This window comes from Accipiter gentilis, chromosome 29 (genome assembly GCF_929443795.1).
Source record: "Accipiter gentilis chromosome 29, bAccGen1.1, whole genome shotgun sequence".
In the NCBI taxonomy this organism is placed as follows: domain Eukaryota; kingdom Metazoa; phylum Chordata; class Aves; order Accipitriformes; family Accipitridae; genus Astur; species Astur gentilis.
This window is the reverse complement of record NC_064908.1, coordinates 8,202,686-8,227,540: the sequence shown is the minus strand read 5'-3', so window position 1 is coordinate 8,227,540 and position 24,855 is coordinate 8,202,686.

Genomic DNA, 24,855 nt, shown 5'->3' with positions numbered 1-24,855 from the left:
TTTGGGGATCTCTGCTTTCCCAGAGACTCAGCATGTCACGGTGCTCGCTCTCGGCAGAAGCTTTTTTCTGAGAAGGCAAACTTACGGCTCCTTCTCCCACAGGGAAGGTGCCAGCCCTGAAAACTAATGCAGTTTTTCACTATCCCTCTGCAGCCTATCCACAGGCACAACAGCTTTGGGGATCTCTGCTTTCCCAGAGACTCAGCATGTCACGGTGCTCGCTCTCGGCAGAAGCTTTTTTCTGAAAAGGCAAACTTACGGCTCCTTCTCCCACAGGGAAGGTGCCAGCCCTGAAAACTAATGCAGTTTTTCACTATCCCTCTGCAGCCTATCCACAGGCACAACAGCTTTGGGGATCTCTGCTTTCCCAGAGACTCAGCATGTCACGGTGCTCGCTCTCGGCAGAAGCTTTTTTCTGAGAAGGCAAACTTACGGCTCCTTCTCCCACAGGGAAGGTGCCAGCCCTGAAAACTAATGCAGTTTTTCACTATCCCTCTGCAGCCTATCCACAGGCACAACAGCTTTGGGGATCTCTGCTTTCCCAGAGACTCAGCATGTCACGGTGCTCGCTCTCGGCAGAAGCTTTTTTCTGAGAAGGCAAACTTACGGCTCCTTCTCCCACAGGGAAGGTGCCAGCCCTGAAAACTAATGCAGTTTTTCACTATCCCTCTGCAGCCTATCCACAGGCACAACAGCTTTTGGGATCTCTGCTTTCCCAGAGACTCAGCATGTCACGGTGCTCGCTCTCGGCAGAAGCTTTTTTCTGAGAAGGCAAACTTACGGCTCCTTCTCCCACAGGGAAGGTGCCAGCCCTGAAAACTAATGCAGTTTTTCACTATCCCTCTGCAGCCTATCCACAGGCACAACAGCTTTTGGGATCTCTGCTTTCCCAGAGACTCAGCATGTCACGGTGCTCGCTCTCGGCAGAAGCTTTTTTCTGAAAAGGCAAACTTACGGCTCCTTCTCCCACAGGGAAGGTGCCAGCCCTGAAAACTAATGCAGTTTTTCACTATCCCTCTGCAGCCTATCCACAGGCACAACAGCTTTGGGGATCTCTGCTTTCCCAGAGACTCAGCATGTCACGGTGCTCGCTCTCGGCAGAAGCTTTTTTCTGAAAAGGCAAACTTACGGCTCCTTCTCCCACAGGGAAGGTGCCAGCCCTGAAAACTAATGCAGTTTTTCACTATCCCTCTGCAGCCTATCCACAGGCACAACAGCTTTGGGGATCTCTGCTTTCCCAGAGACTCAGCATGTCACGGTGCTCGCTCTCGGCAGAAGCTTTTTTCTGAGAAGGCAAACTTACGGCTCCTTCTCCCACAGGGAAGGTGCCAGCCCTGAAAACTAATGCAGTTTTTCACTATCACTCTGCAGCCTATCCACAGGCACAACAGCTTTGGGGATCTCTGCTTTCCCAGAGACTCAGCATGTCACGGTGCTCGCTCTCGGCAGAAGCTTTTTTCTGAAAAGGCAAACTTACGGCTCCTTCTCCCACAGGGAAGGTGCCAGCCCTGAAAACTAATGCAGTTTTTCACTATCCCTCTGCAGCCTATCCACAGGCACAACAGCACTGGGGATCCCAGCTTTCTCAGAGACTCAGCATGTCACGGTGCTCGTTCTCGGCAGAAGCTTTTTTCTGAAAAGGCAAACTTACGGCTCCTTCTCCCACAGGGAAGGTGCCAGCCCTGAAAACTAATGCAGTTTTTCACTATCCCTCTGCAGCCTATCCACAGGCACAACAGCTTTGGGGATCTCTGCTTTCCCAGAGACTCAGCATGTCACGGTGCTCACTCTCGCCAGAGCCTTTTTCTGAAAAGGCAAACTTACGGCTCCTTCTCCCACAGGGAAGGTGCCAGCCCTGAAAAATCTTGCTGGTATTCACTATCCCTCTGCAGCCTATCCACAGGCACAACAGCTTTGGGGATCTCTGCTTTCCCAGAGACTCAGCATGTCACGGTGCTCGCTCTCGGCAGAAGCTTTTTTCTGAGAAGGCAAACTTACGGCTCCTTCTCCCACAGGGAAGGTGCCAGCCCTGAAAACTAATGCAGTTTTTCACTATCCCTCTGCAGCCTATCCACAGGCACAACAGCTTTGGGGATCTCTGCTTTCCCAGAGACTCAGCATGTCACGGTGCTCGCTCTCGGCAGAAGCTTTTTTCTGAAAAGGCAAACTTACGGCTCCTTCTCCCACAGGGAAGGTGCCAGCCCTGAAAACTAATGCAGTTTTTCACTATCCCTCTGCAGCCTATCCACAGGCACAACAGCTTTGGGGATCTCTGCTTTCCCAGAGACTCAGCATGTCACGGTGCTCGCTCTCGGCAGAAGCTTTTTTCTGAGAAGGCAAACTTACGGCTCCTTCTCCCACAGGGAAGGTGCCAGCCCTGAAAACTAATGCAGTTTTTCACTATCCCTCTGCAGCCTATCCACAGGCACAACAGCTTTGGGGATCTCTGCTTTCCCAGAGACTCAGCATGTCACGGTGCTCGCTCTCGGCAGAAGCTTTTTTCTGAAAAGGCAAACCTACGGCTCCTTCTCCCACAGGGAAGGTGCCAGCCCTGAAAACTAATGCAGTTTTTCACTATCCCTCTGCAGCCTATCCACAGGCACAACAGCTTTGGGGATCTCTGCTTTCCCAGAGACTCAGCATGTCACGGTGCTCGCTCTCGGCAGAAGCTTTTTTCTGAAAAGGCAAACTTACGGCTCCTTCTCCCACAGGGAAGGTGCCAGCCCTGAAAAATCTTGCAGGTATTCACTATCCCTCTGCAGCCTATCCACAGGCACAACAGCTTTGGGGATCTCTGCTTTCCCAGAGACTCAGCATGTCACGGTGCTCGCTCTCGGCAGAAGCTTTTTTCTGAGAAGGCAAACTTACGGCTCCTTCTCCCACAGGGAAGGTGCCAGCCCTGAAAACTAATGCAGTTTTTCACTATCCCTCTGCAGCCTATCCACAGGCACAACAGCTTTGGGGATCTCTGCTTTCCCAGAGACTCAGCATGTCACGGTGCTCGCTCTCGGCAGAAGCTTTTTTCTGAAAAGGCAAACTTACGGCTCCTTCTCCCACAGGGAAGGTGCCAGCCCTGAAAACTAATGCAGTTTTTCACTATCCCTCTGCAGCCTATCCACAGGCACAACAGCTTTGGGGATCTCTGCTTTCCCAGAGACTCAGCATGTCACGGTGCTCGCTCTCGGCAGAAGCTTTTTTCTGAGAAGGCAAACTTACGGCTCCTTCTCCCACAGGGAAGGTGCCAGCCCTGAAAACTAATGCAGTTTTTCACTATCCCTCTGCAGCCTATCCACAGGCACAACAGCTTTGGGGATCTCTGCTTTCCCAGAGACTCAGCATGTCACGGTGCTCGCTCTCGGCAGAAGCTTTTTTCTGAGAAGGCAAACTTACGGCTCCTTCTCCCACAGGGAAGGTGCCAGCCCTGAAAACTAATGCAGTTTTTCACTATCCCTCTGCAGCCTATCCACAGTCACAACAGCTTTTGGGATCTCTGCTTTCCCAGAGACTCAGCATGTCACGGTGCTCGCTCTCGGCAGAAGCTTTTTTCTGAGAAGGCAAACTTACGGCTCCTTCTCCCACAGGGAAGGTGCCAGCCCTGAAAACTAATGCAGTTTTTCACTATCCCTCTGCAGCCTATCCACAGGCACAACAGCTTTTGGGATCTCTGCTTTCCCAGAGACTCAGCATGTCACGGTGCTCGCTCTCGGCAGAAGCTTTTTTCTGAAAAGGCAAACTTACGGCTCCTTCTCCCACAGGGAAGGTGCCAGCCCTGAAAAATCTTGCTGGTATTCACTATCCCTCTGCAGCCTATCCACAGGCACAACAGCTTTTGGGATCTCTGCTTTCCCAGAGACTCAGCATGTCACGGTGCTCGCTCTCGGCAGAAGCTTTTTTCTGAAAAGGCAAACTTACGGCTCCTTCTCCCACAGGGAAGGTGCCAGCCCTGAAAACTAATGCAGTTTTTCACTATCCCTCTGCAGCCTATCCACAGGCACAACAGCTTTTGGGATCTCTGCTTTCCCAGAGACTCAGCATGTCACGGTGCTCGCTCTCGGCAGAAGCTTTTTTCTGAAAAGGCAAACTTACGGCTCCTTCTCCCACAGGGAAGGTGCCAGCCCTGAAAACTAATGCAGTTTTTCACTATCCCTCTGCAGCCTATCCACAGGCACAACAGCTTTGGGGATCTCTGCTTTCCCAGAGACTCAGCATGTCACGGTGCTCGCTCTCGGCAGAAGCTTTTTTCTGAAAAGGCAAACTTACGGCTCCTTCTCCCACAGGGAAGGTGCCAGCCCTGAAAACTAATGCAGTTTTTCACTATCCCTCTGCAGCCTATCCACAGGCACAACAGCTTTGGGGATCTCTGCTTTCCCAGAGACTCAGCATGTCACGGTGCTCGCTCTCGGCAGAAGCTTTTTTCTGAGAAGGCAAACTTACGGCTCCTTCTCCCACAGGGAAGGTGCCAGCCCTGAAAACTAATGCAGTTTTTCACTATCACTCTGCAGCCTATCCACAGGCACAACAGCTTTGGGGATCTCTGCTTTCCCAGAGACTCAGCATGTCACGGTGCTCGCTCTCGGCAGAAGCTTTTTTCTGAAAAGGCAAACTTACGGCTCCTTCTCCCACAGGGAAGGTGCCAGCCCTGAAAACTAATGCAGTTTTTCACTATCCCTCTGCAGCCTATCCACAGGCACAACAGCACTGGGGATCCCAGCTTTCTCAGAGACTCAGCATGTCACGGTGCTCGTTCTCGGCAGAAGCTTTTTTCTGAAAAGGCAAACTTACGGCTCCTTCTCCCACAGGGAAGGTGCCAGCCCTGAAAACTAATGCAGTTTTTCACTATCCCTCTGCAGCCTATCCACAGGCACAACAGCTTTGGGGATCTCTGCTTTCCCAGAGACTCAGCATGTCACGGTGCTCACTCTCGCCAGAGCCTTTTTCTGAAAAGGCAAACTTACGGCTCCTTCTCCCACAGGGAAGGTGCCAGCCCTGAAAAATCTTGCTGGTATTCACTATCCCTCTGCAGCCTATCCACAGGCACAACAGCTTTGGGGATCTCTGCTTTCCCAGAGACTCAGCATGTCACGGTGCTCGCTCTCGGCAGAAGCTTTTTTCTGAGAAGGCAAACTTACGGCTCCTTCTCCCACAGGGAAGGTGCCAGCCCTGAAAACTAATGCAGTTTTTCACTATCCCTCTGCAGCCTATCCACAGGCACAACAGCTTTGGGGATCTCTGCTTTCCCAGAGACTCAGCATGTCACGGTGCTCGCTCTCGGCAGAAGCTTTTTTCTGAAAAGGCAAACTTACGGCTCCTTCTCCCACAGGGAAGGTGCCAGCCCTGAAAACTAATGCAGTTTTTCACTATCCCTCTGCAGCCTATCCACAGGCACAACAGCTTTGGGGATCTCTGCTTTCCCAGAGACTCAGCATGTCACGGTGCTCGCTCTCGGCAGAAGCTTTTTTCTGAGAAGGCAAACTTACGGCTCCTTCTCCCACAGGGAAGGTGCCAGCCCTGAAAACTAATGCAGTTTTTCACTATCCCTCTGCAGCCTATCCACAGGCACAACAGCTTTGGGGATCTCTGCTTTCCCAGAGACTCAGCATGTCACGGTGCTCGCTCTCGGCAGAAGCTTTTTTCTGAGAAGGCAAACTTACGGCTCCTTCTCCCACAGGGAAGGTGCCAGCCCTGAAAACTAATGCAGTTTTTCACTATCCCTCTGCAGCCTATCCACAGGCACAACAGCTTTGGGGATCTCTGCTTTCCCAGAGACTCAGCATGTCACGGTGCTCACTCCCGGCAGAAGCATTTTCTGAAAAGGCAAACTTATGGATCCTTCTCCCACAAGGAAGGTGCCAGCCCTGAAAGATCTTGCTGGTATTCACTATCCCTCTGCAGCCTATCCACAGGCACAACAGCTTTTGGGATCTCTGCTTTCCCAGAGACTCAGCATGTCACGGTGCTCACTCTCGGCAGAAGCTTTTTCTGAAAAGGCAAACTTATGGCTCCTTCTCCCACAAGGAAGGTTCCAGCCCTGAAAGATCTTGCTGGTATTCACTATCCCTCTGCAGCCTATCCACAGGCACAACAGCTTTGGGGATCTCTGCTTTCCCAGAGACTCAGCATGTCACGGTGCTCGTTCAGGGCAGAAACATTTTTTGAAAGGCAAAAGTCTGGCTCCTTCTCCCACAAGAAAGCTGCCAGCCCTCAAAGCTCTAGCAGGTCTGCACTATCCCCCTGCAGCCTATCTTTAGCCGCAACAGCACTGGGGATCTCTGCTTTCCCAGAGACTCAGCATGTCACGGTGCTCGTTCAGGGCAGAAATATTTTTTTGAAAGGCAAAAGTCTGGCTCCTTGTCCCACAGGGTAGGTGCCAGCCCTGAAAGATCTTGTGGTCTTCACCGCCCCCTGCAGCCTATCCACAGGCACCGCAGCATTGGGGATCTCTGCTTTCCCAGAGACTCAGCATGTCACGGTGCTCGTTCTCGGCAGAAGCTTTTTTCTGAAAAGGCAAACTTACGGCTGCTTCTCCCACAAGGAAGGTGCCAGCCCTGAAAGATCTTGGTGGTTTTCACTATCCCTCTGCAGCCTATCTATAGCCGCAACAGCACTGGGGATCTCTGCTTTCCCAGAGACTCAGCATGTCACGGTGCTTGCTCTCGGCAGAAGCTTTTTTCTGAAAAGGCAAACTTACGGCTCCTTCTCCCACAAGGAAGGTGCCAGCCCTGAAAGATCTTGCTGGTCTTCACTATCCCTCTGCAGCCTATCCACAGGCACAACAGCTTTGGGGATCTCTGCTTTCCCAGAGACTCAGCATGTCACGGTGCTCGCTCTCGGCAGAAGCTTTTTTCTGAGAAGGCAAACTTACGGCTCCTTCTCCCACAGGGAAGGTGCCAGCCCTGAAAACTAATGCAGTTTTTCACTATCCCTCTGCAGCCTATCCACAGGCACAACAGCTTTGGGGATCTCTGCTTTCCCAGAGACTCAGCATGTCACGGTGCTCGCTCTCGGCAGAAGCTTTTTTCTGAAAAGGCAAACTTACGGCTCCTTCTCCCACAGGGAAGGTGCCAGCCCTGAAAACTAATGCAGTTTTTCACTATCCCTCTGCAGCCTATCCACAGGCACAACAGCTTTGGGGATCTCTGCTTTCCCAGAGACTCAGCATGTCACGGTGCTCGCTCTCGGCAGAAGCTTTTTTCTGAAAAGGCAAACTTACGGCTCCTTCTCCCACAGGGAAGGTGCCAGCCCTGAAAACTAATGCAGTTTTTCACTATCCCTCTGCAGCCTATCCACAGGCACAACAGCTTTGGGGATCTCTGCTTTCCCAGAGACTCAGCATGTCACGGTGCTCGCTCTCGGCAGAAGCTTTTTTCTGAAAAGGCAAACTTACGGCTCCTTCTCCCACAGGGAAGGTGCCAGCCCTGAAAACTAATGCAGTTTTTCACTATCCCTCTGCAGCCTATCCACAGGCACAACAGCTTTGGGGATCTCTGCTTTCCCAGAGACTCAGCATGTCACGGTGCTCGCTCTCGGCAGAAGCTTTTTTCTGAAAAGGCAAACTTACGGCTCCTTCTCCCACAGGGAAGGTGCCAGCCCTGAAAACTAATGCAGTTTTTCACTATCCCTCTGCAGCCTATCCACAGGCACAACAGCTTTGGGGATCTCTGCTTTCCCAGAGACTCAGCATGTCACGGTGCTCACTCTCGCCAGAGCCTTTTTCTGAAAAGGCAAACTTACGGCTCCTTCTCCCACAAGGAAGGTGCCAGCCCTGAAAGATCTTGCTGGTATTCACTATCCCTCTGCAGCCTATCCACAGGCACAACAGCTTTTGGGATCTCTGCTTTCCCAGAGACTCAGCATGTCACGGTGCTCACTCTCGGCAGAAGCTTTTTTCTGAAAAGGCAAACTTATGGCTCCTTCTCCCACAAGGAAGGTTCCAGCCCTGAAAGATCTTGCTGGTATTCACTATCCCTCTGCAGCCTATCCACAGGCACAACAGCACTGGGGATCTCTGCTTTCCCAGAGACTCAGCATGTCACGGTGCTCGTTCAGGGCAGAAACATTTTTTGAAAGGCAAAAGTCTGGCTCCTTCTCCCACAAGAAAGCTGCCAGCCCTCAAAGCTCTAGCAGGTCTGCACTATCCCCCTGCAGCCTATCTTTAGCCGCAACAGCACTGGGGATCTCTGCTTTCCCAGAGACTCAGCATGTCACGGTGCTCGTTCAGGGCAGAAATATTTTTTTGAAAGGCAAAAGTCTGGCTCCTTGTCCCACAGGGTAGGTGCCAGCCCTGAAAGATCTTGTGGTGTTCACCGCCCCCTGCAGCCTATCCACAGGCACAACAGCTTTGGGGATCTCTGCTTTCCCAGAGACTCAGCATGTCACGGTGCTCGCTCTCGGCAGAAGCTTTTTTCTGAAAAGGCAAACTTACGGCTCCTTCTCCCACAGGGAAGGTGCCAGCCCTGAAAACTAATGCAGTTTTTCACTATCCCCTGCAGCCTATCCACAGGCACAACAGCTTTGGGGATCTCTGCTTTCCCAGAGACTCAGCATGTCACGGTGCTCGCTCTCGGCAGAAGCTTTTTTCTGAAAAGGCAAACTTACGGCTCCTTCTCCCACAGGGAAGGTGCCAGCCCTGAAAACTAATGCAGTTTTTCACTATCCCTCTGCAGCCTATCCACAGGCACAACAGCTTTGGGGATCTCTGCTTTCCCAGAGACTCAGCATGTCACGGTGCTCGCTCTCGGCAGAAGCTTTTTTCTGAAAAGGCAAACTTACGGCTCCTTCTCCCACAGGGAAGGTGCCAGCCCTGAAAACTAATGCAGTTTTTCACTATCCCTCTGCAGCCTACCTTTAGCCGCCAGAGCATTGGGGATCTCTGCTTTCCCAGAGACTCAGCATGTCACGGTGCTCGTTCTCGGCAGAAGCTTTTTTCTGAAAAGGCAAACTTACGGCTCCTTCTCCCACAAGGAAGGTGCCAGCCCTGAAAGATCTTGCTGTTCTTCTCTATCCCTCTGCAGCCTATCCACAGGCACAACAGCACTGGGGATCCCTGCTTTCCCAGAGACTCAGCATGTCACGGTGCTCGTTCTCGGCAGAAGCTTTTTTCTGAAAAGGCAAACTTACGGCTGCTTCTCCCACAAGGAAGGTGCCAGCCCTGAAAGATCTTGCTGATCTTCACTATCCCTCTGCAGCCTACCTTTAGCCGCAAGAGCATTGGGGATCTCTGCTTTCCCAGAGACTCAGCATGTCACAGTGCTCGTTCTCGGCAGAAGCTTTTTTATGAAAAGGCAAACTTACAGCTCCTTCTCCCAAAAGGAAGGTGCCAGCCCTGAAAGATCTTGCTGGTCTTCACTATCCCTCTGCAGCCTACCTTTAGCCGCAAGAGCATTGGGGATCTCTGCTTTCCCAGAGACTCAGCATGTCACGGTGCTCGTTCAGGGCAGAAACATTTTTTGAAAGGCAAAAGTCTGGCTCCTTCTCCCACAAGAAAGCTGCCAGCCCTCAAAGCTCTAGCAGGTCTGCACTATCCCCCTGCAGCCTATCTTTAGCCGCAACAGCACTGGGGATCTCTGCTTTCCCAGAGACTCAGCATGTCACGGTGCTCGCTCTCGGCAGAAGCTTTTTTCTGAAAAGGCAAACTTACGGCTCCTTCTCCCACAGGGAAGGTGCCAGCCCTGAAAACTAATGCAGTTTTTCACTATCCCTCTGCAGCCTATCCACAGGCACAACAGCTTTGGGGATCTCTGCTTTCCCAGAGACTCAGCATGTCACGGTGCTCGCTCTCGGCAGAAGCTTTTTTCTGAAAAGGCAAACTTACGGCTCCTTCTCCCACAGGGAAGGTGCCAGCCCTGAAAACTAATGCAGTTTTTCACTATCCCTCTGCAGCCTATCCACAGGCACAACAGCTTTGGGGATCTCTGCTTTCCCAGAGACTCAGCATGTCACGGTGCTCGCTCTCGGCAGAAGCTTTTTTCTGAAAAGGCAAACTTACGGCTCCTTCTCCCACAGGGAAGGTGCCAGCCCTGAAAACTAATGCAGTTTTTCACTATCCCTCTGCAGCCTATCCACAGGCACAACAGCTTTTGGGATCTCTGCTTTCCCAGAGACTCAGCATGTCACGGTGCTCGCTCTCGGCAGAAGCTTTTTTCTGAAAAGGCAAACTTACGGCTCCTTCTCCCACAGGGAAGGTGCCAGCCCTGAAAACTAATGCAGTTTTTCACTATCCCTCTGCAGCCTATCCACAGGCACAACAGCTTTGGGGATCTCTGCTTTCCCAGAGACTCAGCATGTCACGGTGCTCGCTCTCGGCAGAAGCTTTTTTCTGAAAAGGCAAACTTACGGCTCCTACTCCCACAGGGAAGGTGCCAGCCCTGAAAACTAATGCAGTTTTTCACTATCCCTCTGCAGCCTATCCACAGGCACAACAGCTTTGGGGATCTCTGCTTTCCCAGAGACTCAGCATGTCACGGTGCTCACTCTCGCCAGAGCCTTTTTCTGAAAAGGCAAACTTACGGCTCCTTCTCCCACAGGGAAGGTGCCAGCCCTGAAAAATCTTGCTGGTATTCACTATCCCTCTGCAGCCTATCCACAGGCACAACAGCTTTGGGGATCTCTGCTTTCCCAGAGACTCAGCATGTCACGGTGCTCGCTCTCGGCAGAAGCTTTTTTCTGAAAAGGCAAACTTACGGCTCCTTCTCCCACAGGGAAGGTGCCAGCCCTGAAAACTAATGCAGTTTTTCACTATCCCTCTGCAGCCTATCCACAGGCACAACAGCTTTGGGGATCTCTGCTTTCCCAGAGACTCAGCATGTCACGGTGCTCGCTCTCGGCAGAAGCTTTTTTCTGAGAAGGCAAACTTACGGCTCCTTCTCCCACAGGGAAGGTGCCACCCCTGAAAACTAATGCAGTTTTTCACTATCCCTCTGCAGCCTATCCACAGGCACAACAGCTTTGGGGATCTCTGCTTTCCCAGAGACTCAGCATGTCACGGTGCTCACTCTCGGCAGAAGCTTTTTCTGAAAAGGCAAACTTATGGATCCTTCTCCCACAAGGAAGCTTCCAGCCCTGAAAGATCTTGCTGGTATTCACTATCCCTCTGCAGCCTATCCACAGGCACAACAGCACTGGGGATCTCTGCTTTCCCAGAGACTCAGCATGTCACGGTGCTCACTCTCGGCAGAAGCTTTTTCTGAAAAGGCAAACTTATGGCTCCTTCTCCCACGAGGAAGGTTCCAGCCCTGAAAGATCTTGCTGGTATTCACTATCCCTCTGCAGCCTATCCACAGGCACAACAGCTTTGGGGATCTCTGCTTTCCCAGAGACTCAGCATGTCACGGTGCTCGTTCAGGGCAGAAACATTTTTTGAAAGGCAAAAGTCTGGCTCCTTCTCCCACAAGAAAGCTGCCAGCCCTCAAAGCTCTAGCAGGTCTGCACTATCCCCCTGCAGCCTATCTTTAGCCGCAACAGCACTGGGGATCTCTGCTTTCCCAGAGACTCAGCATGTCACGGTGCTCGTTCAGGGCAGAAATATTTTTTTGAAAGGCAAAAGTCTGGCTCCTTGTCCCACAGGGTAGGTGCCAGCCCTGAAAGATCTTGTGGTCTTCACCGCCCCCTGCAGCCTATCCACAGGCACCGCAGCATTGGGGATCTCTGCTTTCCCAGAGACTCAGCATGTCACGGTGCTCGTTCTCGGCAGAAGTTTTTTTCTGAAAAGGCAAACTTACGGCTGCTTCTCCCACAGGGAAGGTGCCAGCCCTGAAAGATCTTGCTGGTTTTCACTATCCCTCTGCAGCCTATCTATAGCCGCAACAGCACTGGGGATCTCTGCTTTCCCAGAGACTCAGCATGTCACGGTGCTTGCTCTCGGCAGAAGCTTTTTTCTGAAAAGGCAAACTTACGGCTCCTTCTCCCACAAGGAAGGTGCCAGCCCTGAAAGATCTTGCTGGTCTTCACTATCCCTCTGCAGCCTAAAAACAGGCACAACAGCTTTGGGGATCTCTGCTTTCCCAGAGACTCAGCATGTCACGGTGCTCGCTCTCGGCAGAAGCTTTTTTCTGAGAAGGCAAACTTACGGCTCCTTCTCCCACAGGGAAGGTGCCAGCCCTGAAAACTAATGCAGTTTTTCACTATCCCTCTGCAGCCTATCCACAGGCACAACAGCTTTGGGGATCTCTGCTTTCCCAGAGACTCAGCATGTCACGGTGCTCGCTCTCGGCAGAAGCTTTTTTCTGAAAAGGCAAACTTACGGCTCCTTCTCCCACAGGGAAGGTGCCAGCCCTGAAAACTAATGCAGTTTTTCACTATCCCTCTGCAGCCTATCCACAGGCACAACAGCTTTTGGGATCTCTGCTTTCCCAGAGACTCAGCATGTCACGGTGCTCGCTCTCGGCAGAAGCTTTTTTCTGAAAAGGCAAACTTACGGCTCCTTCTCCCACAGGGAAGGTGCCAGCCCTGAAAACTAATGCAGTTTTTCACTATCCCTCTGCAGCCTATCCACAGGCACAACAGCTTTGGGGATCTCTGCTTTCCCAGAGACTCAGCATGTCACGGTGCTCGCTCTCGGCAGAAGCTTTTTTCTGAGAAGGCAAACTTACGGCTCCTTCTCCCACAGGGAAGGTGCCAGCCCTGAAAACTAATGCAGTTTTTCACTATCCCTCTGCAGCCTATCCACAGGCACAACAGCTTTGGGGATCTCTGCTTTCCCAGAGACTCAGCATGTCACGGTGCTCACTCTCGCCAGAGCCTTTTTCTGAAAAGGCAAACTTACGGCTCCTTCTCCCACAAGGAAGGTGCCAGCCCTGAAAGATCTTGCTGGTATTCACTATCCCTCTGCAGCCTATCCACAGGCACAACAGCTTTTGGGATCTCTGCTTTCCCAGAGACTCAGCATGTCACGGTGCTCACTCTCGGCAGAAGCTTTTTCTGAAAAGGCAAACTTATGGCTCCTTCTCCCACAAGGAAGGTTCCAGCCCTGAAAGATCTTGCTGGTATTCACTATCCCTCTGCAGCCTATCCACAGGCACAACAGCACTGGGGATCTCTGCTTTCCCAGAGACTCAGCATGTCACGGTGCTCGTTCAGGGCAGAAATATTTTTTTGAAAGGCAAAAGTCTGGCTCCTTGTCCCACAGGGTAGGTGCCAGCCCTGAAAGATCTTGTGGTGTTCACCGCCCCCTGCAGCCTATCCACAGGCACCGCAGTATTGGGGATCTCTGCTTTCCCAGAGACTCAGCATGTCACGGTGCTCGTTCTCGGCAGAAGCTTTTTTCTGAAAAGGCAAACTTACGGCTCCTTCTCCCACAGGGAAGGTGCCAGCCCTGAAAACTAATGCAGTTTTTCACTATCCCTCTGCAGCCTATCCACAGGCACAACAGCTTTGGGGATCTCTGTTTTCCCAGAGACTCAGCATGTCACGGTGCTCGCTCTCGGCAGAAGCTTTTTTCTGAAAAGGCAAACTTACGGCTCCTTCTCCCACAGGGAAGGTGCCAGCCCTGAAAACTAATGCAGTTTTTCACTATCCCCTGCAGCCTATCCACAGGCACAACAGCTTTGGGGATCTCTGCTTTCCCAGAGACTCAGCATGTCACGGTGCTCGCTCTCGGCAGAAGCTTTTTTCTGAAAAGGCAAACTTACGGCTCCTTCTCCCACAGGGAAGGTGCCAGCCCTGAAAACTAATGCAGTTTTTCACTATCCCTCTGCAGCCTATCCACAGGCACAACAGCTTTGGGGATCTCTGCTTTCCCAGAGACTCAGCATGTCACGGTGCTCGCTCTCGGCAGAAGCTTTTTTCTGAAAAGGCAAACTTACGGCTCCTTCTCCCACAGGGAAGGTGCCAGCCCTGAAAACTAATGCAGTTTTTCACTATCCCTCTGCAGCCTATCCACAGGCACAACAGCTTTGGGGATCTCTGCTTTCCCAGAGACTCAGCATGTCACGGTGCTCGCTCTCGGCAGAAGCTTTTTTCTGAAAAGGCAAACTTACGGCTCCTTCTCCCACAGGGAAGGTGCCAGCCCTGAAAACTAATGCAGTTTTTCACTATCCCTCTGCAGCCTATCCACAGGCACAACAGCTTTGGGGATCTCTGCTTTCCCAGAGACTCAGCATGTCACGGTGCTCGCTCTCGGCAGAAGCTTTTTTCTGAAAAGGCAAACTTACGGCTCCTTCTCCCAAAGGGAAGGTGCCAGCCCTGAAAACTAATGCAGTTTTTCACTATCCCTCTGCAGCCTATCCACAGGCACAACAGCTTTGGGGATCTCTGCTTTCCCAGAGACTCAGCATGTCACGGTGCTCGCTCTCGGCAGAAGCTTTTTTCTGAAAAGGCAAACTTACGGCTCCTTCTCCCACAGGGAAGGTGCCAGCCCTGAAAAATCTTGCTGGTATTCACTATCCCTCTGCAGCCTATCCACAGGCACAACAGCTTTGGGGATCTCTGCTTTCCCAGAGACTCAGCATGTCACGGTGCTCGCTCTCGGCAGAAGCTTTTTTCTGAAAAGGCAAACTTACGGCTCCTTCTCCCACAGGGAAGGTGCCAGCCCTGAAAACTAATGCAGTTTTTCACTATCCCTCTGCAGCCTATCCACAGGCACAACAGCTTTGGGGATCTCTGCTTTCCCAGAGACTCAGCATGTCACGGTGCTCGCTCTCGGCAGAAGCTTTTTTCTGAAAAGGCAAACTTACGGCTCCTTCTCCCACAGGGAAGGTGCCAGCCCTGAAAACTAATGCAGTTTTTCACTATCCCTCTGCAGCCTATCCACAGGCACAACAGCTTTGGGGATCTCTGCTTTCCCAGAGACTCAGCATGTCACGGTGCTCACTCTCGCCAGAGCCTTTTTCTGAAAAGGCAAACTTACGGCTCCTTCTCCCACAGGGAAGGTGCCAGCCCTGAAAAATCTTGCTGGTATTCACTATCCCTCTGCAGCCTATCCACAGGCACAACAGCTTTGGGGATCTCTGCTTTCCCAGAGACTCAGCATGTCACGGTGCTCGCTCTCGGCAGAAGCTTTTTTCTGAAAAGGCAAACTTACGGCTCCTTCTCCCACAGGGAAGGTGCCAGCCCTGAAAACTAATGCAGTTTTTCACTATCCCTCTGCAGCCTATCCACAGGCACAACAGCTTTGGGGATCTCTGCTTTCCCAGAGACTCAGCATGTCACGGTGCTCACTCTCGCCAGAGCCTTTTTCTGAAAAGGCAAACTTACGGCTCCTTCTCCCACAGGGAAGGTGCCAGCCCTGAAAAATCTTGCTGGTATTCACTATCCCTCTGCAGCCTATCCACAGGCACAACAGCTTTGGGGATCTCTGCTTTCCCAGAGACTCAGCATGTCACGGTGCTCGCTCTCGGCAGAAGCTTTTTTCTGAGAAGGCAAACTTACGGCTCCTTCTCCCACAGGGAAGGTGCCAGCCCTGAAAACTAATGCAGTTTTTCACTATCCCTCTGCAGCCTATCCACAGGCACAACAGCTTTGGGGATCTCTGCTTTCCCAGAGACTCAGCATGTCACGGTGCTCGCTCTCGGCAGAAGCTTTTTTCTGAAAAGGCAAACTTACGGCTCCTTCTCCCACAGGGAAGGTGCCAGCCCTGAAAACTAATGCAGTTTTTCACTATCCCTCTGCAGCCTATCCACAGGCACAACAGCTTTGGGGATCTCTGCTTTCCCAGAGACTCAGCATGTCACGGTGCTCGCTCTCGGCAGAAGCTTTTTTCTGAGAAGGCAAACTTACGGCTCCTTCTCCCACAGGGAAGGTGCCAGCCCTGAAAACTAATGCAGTTTTTCACTATCCCTCTGCAGCCTATCCACAGGCACAACAGCTTTGGGGATCTCTGCTTTCCCAGAGACTCAGCATGTCACGGTGCTCGCTCTCGGCAGAAGCTTTTTTCTGAGAAGGCAAACTTACGGCTCCTTCTCCCACAGGGAAGGTGCCAGCCCTGAAAACTAATGCAGTTTTTCACTATCCCTCTGCAGCCTATCCACAGGCACAACAGCTTTGGGGATCTCTGCTTTCCCAGAGACTCAGCATGTCACGGTGCTCACTCTCGGCAGAAGCTTTTTCTGAAAAGGCAAACTTATGGATCCTTCTCCCACAAGGAAGCTTCCAGCCCTGAAAGATCTTGCTGGTATTCACTATCCCTCTGCAGCCTATCCACAGGCACAACAGCACTGGGGATCTCTGCTTTCCCAGAGACTCAGCATGTCACGGTGCTCACTCTCGGCAGAAGCTTTTTCTGAAAAGGCAAACTTATGGCTCCTTCTCCCACGAGGAAGGTTCCAGCCCTGAAAGATCTTGCTGGTATTCACTATCCCTCTGCAGCCTATCCACAGGCACAACAGCTTTGGGGATCTCTGCTTTCCCAGAGACTCAGCATGTCACGGTGCTCGTTCAGGGCAGAAACATTTTTTGAAAGGCAAAAGTCTGGCTCCTTCTCCCACAAGAAAGCTGCCAGCCCTCAAAGCTCTAGCAGGTCTGCACTATCCCCCTGCAGCCTATCTTTAGCCGCAACAGCACTGGGGATCTCTGCTTTCCCAGAGACTCAGCATGTCACGGTGCTCGTTCAGGGCAGAAATATTTTTTTGAAAGGCAAAAGTCTGGCTCCTTGTCCCACAGGGTAGGTGCCAGCCCTGAAAGATCTTGTGGTCTTCACCGCCCCCTGCAGCCTATCCACAGGCACCGCAGCATTGGGGATCTCTGCTTTCCCAGAGACTCAGCATGTCACGGTGCTCGTTCTCGGCAGAAGTTTTTTTCTGAAAAGGCAAACTTACGGCTGCTTCTCCCACAGGGAAGGTGCCAGCCCTGAAAGATCTTGCTGGTTTTCACTATCCCTCTGCAGCCTATCTATAGCCGCAACAGCACTGGGGATCTCTGCTTTCCCAGAGACTCAGCATGTCACGGTGCTTGCTCTCGGCAGAAGCTTTTTTCTGAAAAGGCAAACTTACGGCTCCTTCTCCCACAAGGAAGGTGCCAGCCCTGAAAGATCTTGCTGGTCTTCACTATCCCTCTGCAGCCTAAAAACAGGCACAACAGCTTTGGGGATCTCTGCTTTCCCAGAGACTCAGCATGTCACGGTGCTCGCTCTCGGCAGAAGCTTTTTTCTGAAAAGGCAAACTTACGGCTCCTTCTCCCACAGGGAAGGTGCCAGCCCTGAAAACTAATGCAGTTTTTCACTATCCCTCTGCAGCCTATCCACAGGCACAACAGCTTTGGGGATCTCTGCTTTCCCAGAGACTCAGCATGTCACGGTGCTCGCTCTCGGCAGAAGCTTTTTTCTGAAAAGGCAAACTTACGGCTCCTTCTCCCACAGGGAAGGTGCCAGCCCTGAAAACTAATGCAGTTTTTCACTATCCCTCTGCAGCCTATCCACAGGCACAACAGCTTTGGGGATCTCTGCTTTCCCAGAGACTCAGCATGTCACGGTGCTCGCTCTCGGCAGAAGCTTTTTTCTGAAAAGGCAAACTTACGGCTCCTTCTCCCACAGGGAAGGTGCCAGCCCTGAAAACTAATGCAGTTTTTCACTATCCCTCTGCAGCCTATCCACAGGCACAACAGCTTTGGGGATCTCTGCTTTCCCAGAGACTCAGCATGTCACGGTGCTCGCTCTCGGCAGAAGCTTTTTTCTGAGAAGGCAAACTTACGGCTCCTTCTCCCACAGGGAAGGTGCCAGCCCTGAAAACTAATGCAGTTTTTCACTATCCCTCTGCAGCCTATCCACAGGCACAACAGCTTTGGGGATCTCTGCTTTCCCAGAGACTCAGCATGTCACGGTGCTCACTCTCGCCAGAGCCTTTTTCTGAAAAGGCAAACTTACGGCTCCTTCTCCCACAAGGAAGGTGCCAGCCCTGAAAGATCTTGCTGGTATTCACTATCCCTCTGCAGCCTATCCACAGGCACAACAGCTTTTGGGATCTCTGCTTTCCCAGAGACTCAGCATGTCACGGTGCTCACTCTCGGCAGAAGCTTTTTCTGAAAAGGCAAACTTATGGCTCCTTCTCCCACAAGGAAGGTTCCAGCCCTGAAAGATCTTGCTGGTATTCACTATCCCTCTGCAGCCTATCCACAGGCACAACAGCACTGGGGATCTCTGCTTTCCCAGAGACTCAGCATGTCACGGTGCTCGTTCAGGGCAGAAATATTTTTTTGAAAGGCAAAAGTCTGGCTCCTTGTCCCACAGGGTAGGTGCCAGCCCTGAAAGATCTTGTGGTGTTCACCGCCCCCTGCAGCCTATCCACAGGCACCGCAGCATTGGGGATCTCTGCTTTCCCAGAGACTCAGCATGTCACGGTGCTCGTTCTCGGCAGAAGCTTTTTTCTGAAAAGGCAAACTTACGGCTCCTTCTCCCACAGGGAAGGTGCCAGCCCTGAAAACTAATGCAGTTTTTCACTATCCCTCTGCAGCCTATCCACAGGCACAACAGCTTTGGGGATCTCTGTTTTCCCAGAGACTCAGCATGTCACGGTGCTCGCTCTCGGCAGAAGCTTTTTTCTGAAAAGGCAAACTTACGGCTCCTTCTCCCACAGGGAAGGTGCCAGCCCTGAAAACTAATGCAGTTTTTCACTATCCCCTGCAGCCTATCCACAGGCACAACAGCTTTGGGGATCTCTGCTTTCCCAGAGACTCAGCATGTCACGGTGCTCGCTCTCGGCAGAAGCTTTTTTCTGAAAAGGCAAACTTACGGCTCCTTCTCCCACAGGGAAGGTGCCAGCCCTGAAAACTAATGCAGTTTTTCACTATCCCTCTGCAGCCTATCCACAGGCACAACAGCTTTGGGGATCTCTGCTTTCCCAGAGACTCAGCATGTCACGGTGCTCGCTCTCGGCAGAAGCTTTTTTCTGAAAAGGCAAACTTACGGCTCCTTCTCCCACAGGGAAGGTGCCAGCCCTGAAAACTAATGCAGTTTTTCACTATCCCTCTGCAGCCTATCCACAGGCACAACAGCTTTGGGGATCTCTGCTTTCCCAGAGACTCAGCATGTCACGGTGCTCGCTCTCGGCAGAAGCTTTTTTCTGAAAAGGCAAACTTACGGCTCCTTCTCCCACAGGGAAGGTGCCAGCCCTGAAAACTAATGCAGTTTTTCACTATCCCTCTGCAGCCTATCCACAGGCACAACAGCTTTGGGGATCTCTGCTTTCCCAGAGACTCAGCATGTCACGGTGCTCGCTCTCGGCAGAAGCTTTTTTCTGAAAAGGCAAACTTACGGCTCCTTCTCCCACAGGGAAGGTGCCAGCCCTGAAAACTAATGCAGTTTTTCACTATCCCTCTGCAGCCTATCCACAGGCACAACAGCTTTGGGGATCTCTGCTTTCCCAGAGACTCAGCATGTCACGGTGCTCGCTCTCGGCAGAAGCTTTTTTCTGAGAAGGCAAACTTACGGCTCCTTCTCCCACAGGGAAGGTGCCAGCCCTGAAAACTAATGCAGTTTTTCACTATCCCTCTGCAGCCTATCCACAGGCACAACAGCTTTGGGGATCTCTGCTTTCCCAGAGACTCAGCATGTCACGGTGCTCACTCTCGCCAGAGCCTTTTTCTGAAAAGGCAAACTTACGGCTCCTTCTCCCACAAGGAAGGTGCCAGCCCTGAAAGATCTTGCTGGTATTCACTATCCCTCTGCAGCCTATCCACAGGCACAACAGCTTTTGGGATCTCTGCTTTCCCAGAGACTCAGCATGTCACGGTGCTCACTCTCGGCAGAAGCTTTTTCTGAAAAGGCAAACTTATGGCTCCTTCTCCCACAAGGAAGGTTCCAGCCCTGAAAGATCTTGCTGGTATTCACTATCCCTCTGCAGCCTATCCACAGGCACAACAGCACTGGGGATCTCTGCTTTCCCAGAGACTCAGCATGTCACGGTGCTCGTTCAGGGCAGAAATATTTTTTTGAAAGGCAAAAGTCTGGCTCCTTGTCCCACAGGGTAGGTGCCAGCCCTGAAAGATCTTGTGGTGTTCACCGCCCCCTGCAGCCTATCCACAGGCACCGCAGCATTGGGGATCTCTGCTTTCCCAGAGACTCAGCATGTCACGGTGCTCGTTCTCGGCAGAAGCTTTTTTCTGAAAAGGCAAACTTACGGCTCCTTCTCCCACAGGGAAGGTGCCAGCCCTGAAAACTAATGCAGTTTTTCACTATCCCTCTGCAGCCTATCCACAGGCACAACAGCTTTGGGGATCTCTGTTTTCCCAGAGACTCAGCATGTCACGGTGCTCGCTCTCGGCAGAAGCTTTTTTCTGAAAAGGCAAACTTACGGCTCCTTCTCCCACAGGGAAGGTGCCAGCCCTGAAAACTAATGCAGTTTTTCACTATCCCCTGCAGCCTATCCACAGGCACAACAGCTTTGGGGATCTCTGCTTTCCCAGAGACTCAGCATGTCACGGTGCTCGCTCTCGGCAGAAGCTTTTTTCTGAAAAGGCAAACTTACGGCTCCTTCTCCCACAGGGAAGGTGCCAGCCCTGAAAACTAATGCAGTTTTTCACTATCCCTCTGCAGCCTATCCACAGGCACAACAGCTTTGGGGATCTCTGCTTTCCCAGAGACTCAGCATGTCACGGTGCTCGCTCTCGGCAGAAGCTTTTTTCTGAAAAGGCAAACTTACGGCTCCTTCTCCCACAGGGAAGGTGCCAGCCCTGAAAACTAATGCAGTTTTTCACTATCCCTCTGCAGCCTATCCACAGGCACAACAGCTTTGGGGATCTCTGCTTTCCCAGAGACTCAGCATGTCACGGTGCTCGCTCTCGGCAGAAGCTTTTTTCTGAAAAGGCAAACTTACGGCTCCTTCTCCCACAGGGAAGGTGCCAGCCCTGAAAACTAATGCAGTTTTTCACTATCCCTCTGCAGCCTATCCACAGGCACAACAGCTTTGGGGATCTCTGCTTTCCCAGAGACTCAGCATGTCACGGTGCTCGCTCTCGGCAGAAGCTTTTTTCTGAAAAGGCAAACTTACGGCTCCTTCTCCCACAGGGAAGGTGCCAGCCCTGAAAACTAATGCAGTTTTTCACTATCCCTCTGCAGCCTATCCACAGGCACAACAGCTTTGGGGATCTCTGCTTTCCCAGAGACTCAGCATGTCACGGTGCTCGCTCTCGGCAGAAGCTTTTTTCTGAGAAGGCAAACTTACGGCTCCTTCTCCCACAGGGAAGGTGCCAGCCCTGAAAACTAATGCAGTTTTTCACTATCCCTCTGCAGCCTATCCACAGGCACAACAGCTTTGGGGATCTCTGCTTTCCCAGAGACTCAGCATGTCACGGTGCTCACTCTCGCCAGAGCCTTTTTCTGAAAAGGCAAACTTACGGCTCCTTCTCCCACAAGGAAGGTGCCAGCCCTGAAAGATCTTGCTGGTATTCACTATCCCTCTGCAGCCTATCCACAGGCACAACAGCTTTTGGGATCTCTGCTTTCCCAGAGACTCAGCATGTCACGGTGCTCACTCTCGGCAGAAGCTTTTTCTGAAAAGGCAAACTTATGGCTCCTTCTCCCACAAGGAAGGTTCCAGCCCTGAAAGATCTTGCTGGTATTCACTATCCCTCTGCAGCCTATTCACAGGCACAACAGCACTGGGGATCTCTGCTTTCCCAGAGACTCAGCATGTCACGGTGCTCGTTCAGGGCAGAAATATTTTTTTGAAAGGCAAAAGTCTGGCTCCTTGTCCCACAGGGTAGGTGCCAGCCCTGAAAGATCTTGTGGTGTTCACCGCCCCCTGCAGCCTATCCACAGGCACCGCAGCATTGGGGATCTCTGCTTTCCCAGAGACTCAGCATGTCACGGTGCTCGTTCTCGGCAGAAGCTTTTTTCTGAAAAGGCAAACTTACGGCTCCTTCTCCCACAGGGAAGGTGCCAGCCCTGAAAACTAATGCAGTTTTTCACTATCCCTCTGCAGCCTATCCACAGGCACAACAGCTTTGGGGATCTCTGTTTTCCCAGAGACTCAGCATGTCACGGTGCTCGCTCTCGGCAGAAGCTTTTTTCTGAAAAGGCAAACTTACGGCTCCTTCTCCCACAGGGAAGGTGCCAGCCCTGAAAACTAATGCAGTTTTTCACTATCCCCTGCAGCCTATCCACAGGCACAACAGCTTTGGGGATCTCTGCTTTCCCAGAGACTCAGCATGTCACGGTGCTCGCTCTCGGCAGAAGCTTTTTTCTGAAAAGGCAAACTTACGGCTCCTTCTCCCACAGGGAAGGTGCCAGCCCTGAAAACTAATGCAGTTTTTCACTATCCCTCTGCAGCCTATCCACAGGCACAACAGCTTTGGGGATCTCTGCTTTCCCAGAGACTCAGCATGTCACGGTGCTCGCTCTCGGCAGAAGCTTTTTTCTGAAAAGGCAAACTTACGGCTCCTTCTCCCACAGGGAAGGTGCCAGCCCTGAAAACTAATGCAGTTTTTCACTATCCCTCTGCAGCCTATCCACAGGCACAACAGCTTTGGGGATCTCTGCTTTCCCAGAGACTCAGCATGTCACGGTGCTCGCTCTCGGCAGAAGCTTTTTTCTGAAAAGGCAAACTTACGGCTCCTTCTCCCACAGGGAAGGTGCCAGCCCTGAAAACTAATGCAGTTTTTCACTATCCCTCTGCAGCCTATCCACAGGCACAACAGCTTTGGGGATCTCTGCTTTCCCAGAGACTCAGCATGTCACGGTGCTCGCTCTCGGCAGAAGCTTTTTTCTGAAAAGGCAAACTTACGGCTCCTTCTCCCACAGGGAAGGTGCCAGCCCTGAAAACTAATGCAGTTTTTCACTATCCCTCTGCAGCCTATCCACAGGCACAACAGCTTTGGGGATCTCTGCTTTCCCAGAGACTCAGCATGTCACGGTGCTCGCTCTCGGCAGAAGCTTTTTTCTGAAAAGGCAAACTTACGGCTCCTTCTCCCACAGGGAAGGTGCCAGCCCTGAAAACTAATGCAGTTTTTCACTATCCCTCTGCAGCCTATCCACAGGCACAACAGCTTTGGGGATCTCTGCTTTCCCAGAGACTCAGCATGTCACGTTGCTCACTCTCGCCAGAGCCTTTTTCTGAAAAGGCAAACTTACGGCTCCTTCTCCCACAGGGAAGGTGCCAGCCCTGAAAAATCTTGCTGGTATTCACTATCCCTCTGCAGCCTATCCACAGGCACAACAGCTTTGGGGATCTCTGCTTTCCCAGAGACTCAGCATGTCACGGTGCTCGCTCTCGGCAGAAGCTTTTTTCTGAAAAGGCAAACTTACGGCTCCTTCTCCCACAGGGAAGGTGCCAGCCCTGAAAACTAATGCAGTTTTTCACTATCCCTCTGCAGCCTATCCACAGGCACAACAGCTTTGGGGATCTCTGCTTTCCCAGAGACTCAGCATGTCACGGTGCTCACTCTCGCCAGAGCCTTTTTCTGAAAAGGCAAACTTACGGCTCCTTCTCCCACAGGGAAGGTGCCAGCCCTGAAAAATCTTGCTGGTATTCACTATCCCTCTGCAGCCTATCCACAGGCACAACAGCTTTGGGGATCTCTGCTTTCCCAGAGACTCAGCATGTCACGGTGCTCGCTCTCGGCAGAAGCTTTTTTCTGAGAAGGCAAACTTACGGCTCCTTCTCCCACAGGGAAGGTGCCAGCCCTGAAAACTAATGCAGTTTTTCACTATCCCTCTGCAGCCTATCCACAGGCACAACAGCTTTGGGGATCTCTGCTTTCCCAGAGACTCAGCATGTCACGGTGCTCGCTCTCGGCAGAAGCTTTTTTCTGAAAAGGCAAACTTACGGCTCCTTCTCCCACAGGGAAGGTGCCAGCCCTGAAAACTAATGCAGTTTTTCACTATCCCTCTGCAGCCTATCCACAGGCACAACAGCTTTGGGGATCTCTGCTTTCCCAGAGACTCAGCATGTCACGGTGCTCGCTCTCGGCAGAAGCTTTTTTCTGAGAAGGCAAACTTACGGCTACTTCTCCCACAGGGAAGGTGCCAGCCCTGAAAACTAATGCAGTTTTTCACTATCCCTCTGCAGCCTATCCACAGGCACAACAGCTTTGGGGATCTCTGCTTTCCCAGAGACTCAGCATGTCACGGTGCTCGCTCTCGGCAGAAGCTTTTTTCTGAGAAGGCAAACTTACGGCTCCTTCTCCCACAGGGAAGGTGCCAGCCCTGAAAACTAATGCAGTTTTTCACTATCCCTCTGCAGCCTATCCACAGGCACAACAGCTTTGGGGATCTCTGCTTTCCCAGAGACTCAGCATGTCACGGTGCTCACTCTCGGCAGAAGCTTTTTCTGAAAAGGCAAACTTATGGATCCTTCTCCCACAAGGAAGCTTCCAGCCCTGAAAGATCTTGCTGGTATTCACTATCCCTCTGCAGCCTATCCACAGGCACAACAGCACTGGGGATCTCTGCTTTCCCAGAGACTCAGCATGTCACGGTGCTCACTCTCGGCAGAAGCTTTTTCTGAAAAGGCAAACTTATGGCTCCTTCTCCCACGAGGAAGGTTCCAGTCCTGAAAGATCTTGCTGGTATTCACTATCCCTCTGCAGCCTATCCACAGGCACAACAGCTTTGGGGATCTCTGCTTTCCCAGAGACTCAGCATGTCACGGTGCTCGTTCAGGGCAGAAACATTTTTTGAAAGGCAAAAGTCTGGCTCCTTCTCCCACAAGAAAGCTGCCAGCCCTCAAAGCTCTAGCAGGTCTGCACTATCCCCCTGCAGCCTATCTTTAGCCGCAACAGCACTGGGGATCTCTGCTTTCCCAGAGACTCAGCATGTCACGGTGCTCGTTCAGGGCAGAAATATTTTTTTGAAAGGCAAAAGTCTGGCTCCTTGTCCCACAGGGTAGGTGCCAGCCCTGAAAGATCTTGTGGTCTTCACCGCCCCCTGCAGCCTATCCACAGGCACCGCAGCATTGGGGATCTCTGCTTTCCCAGAGACTCAGCATGTCACGG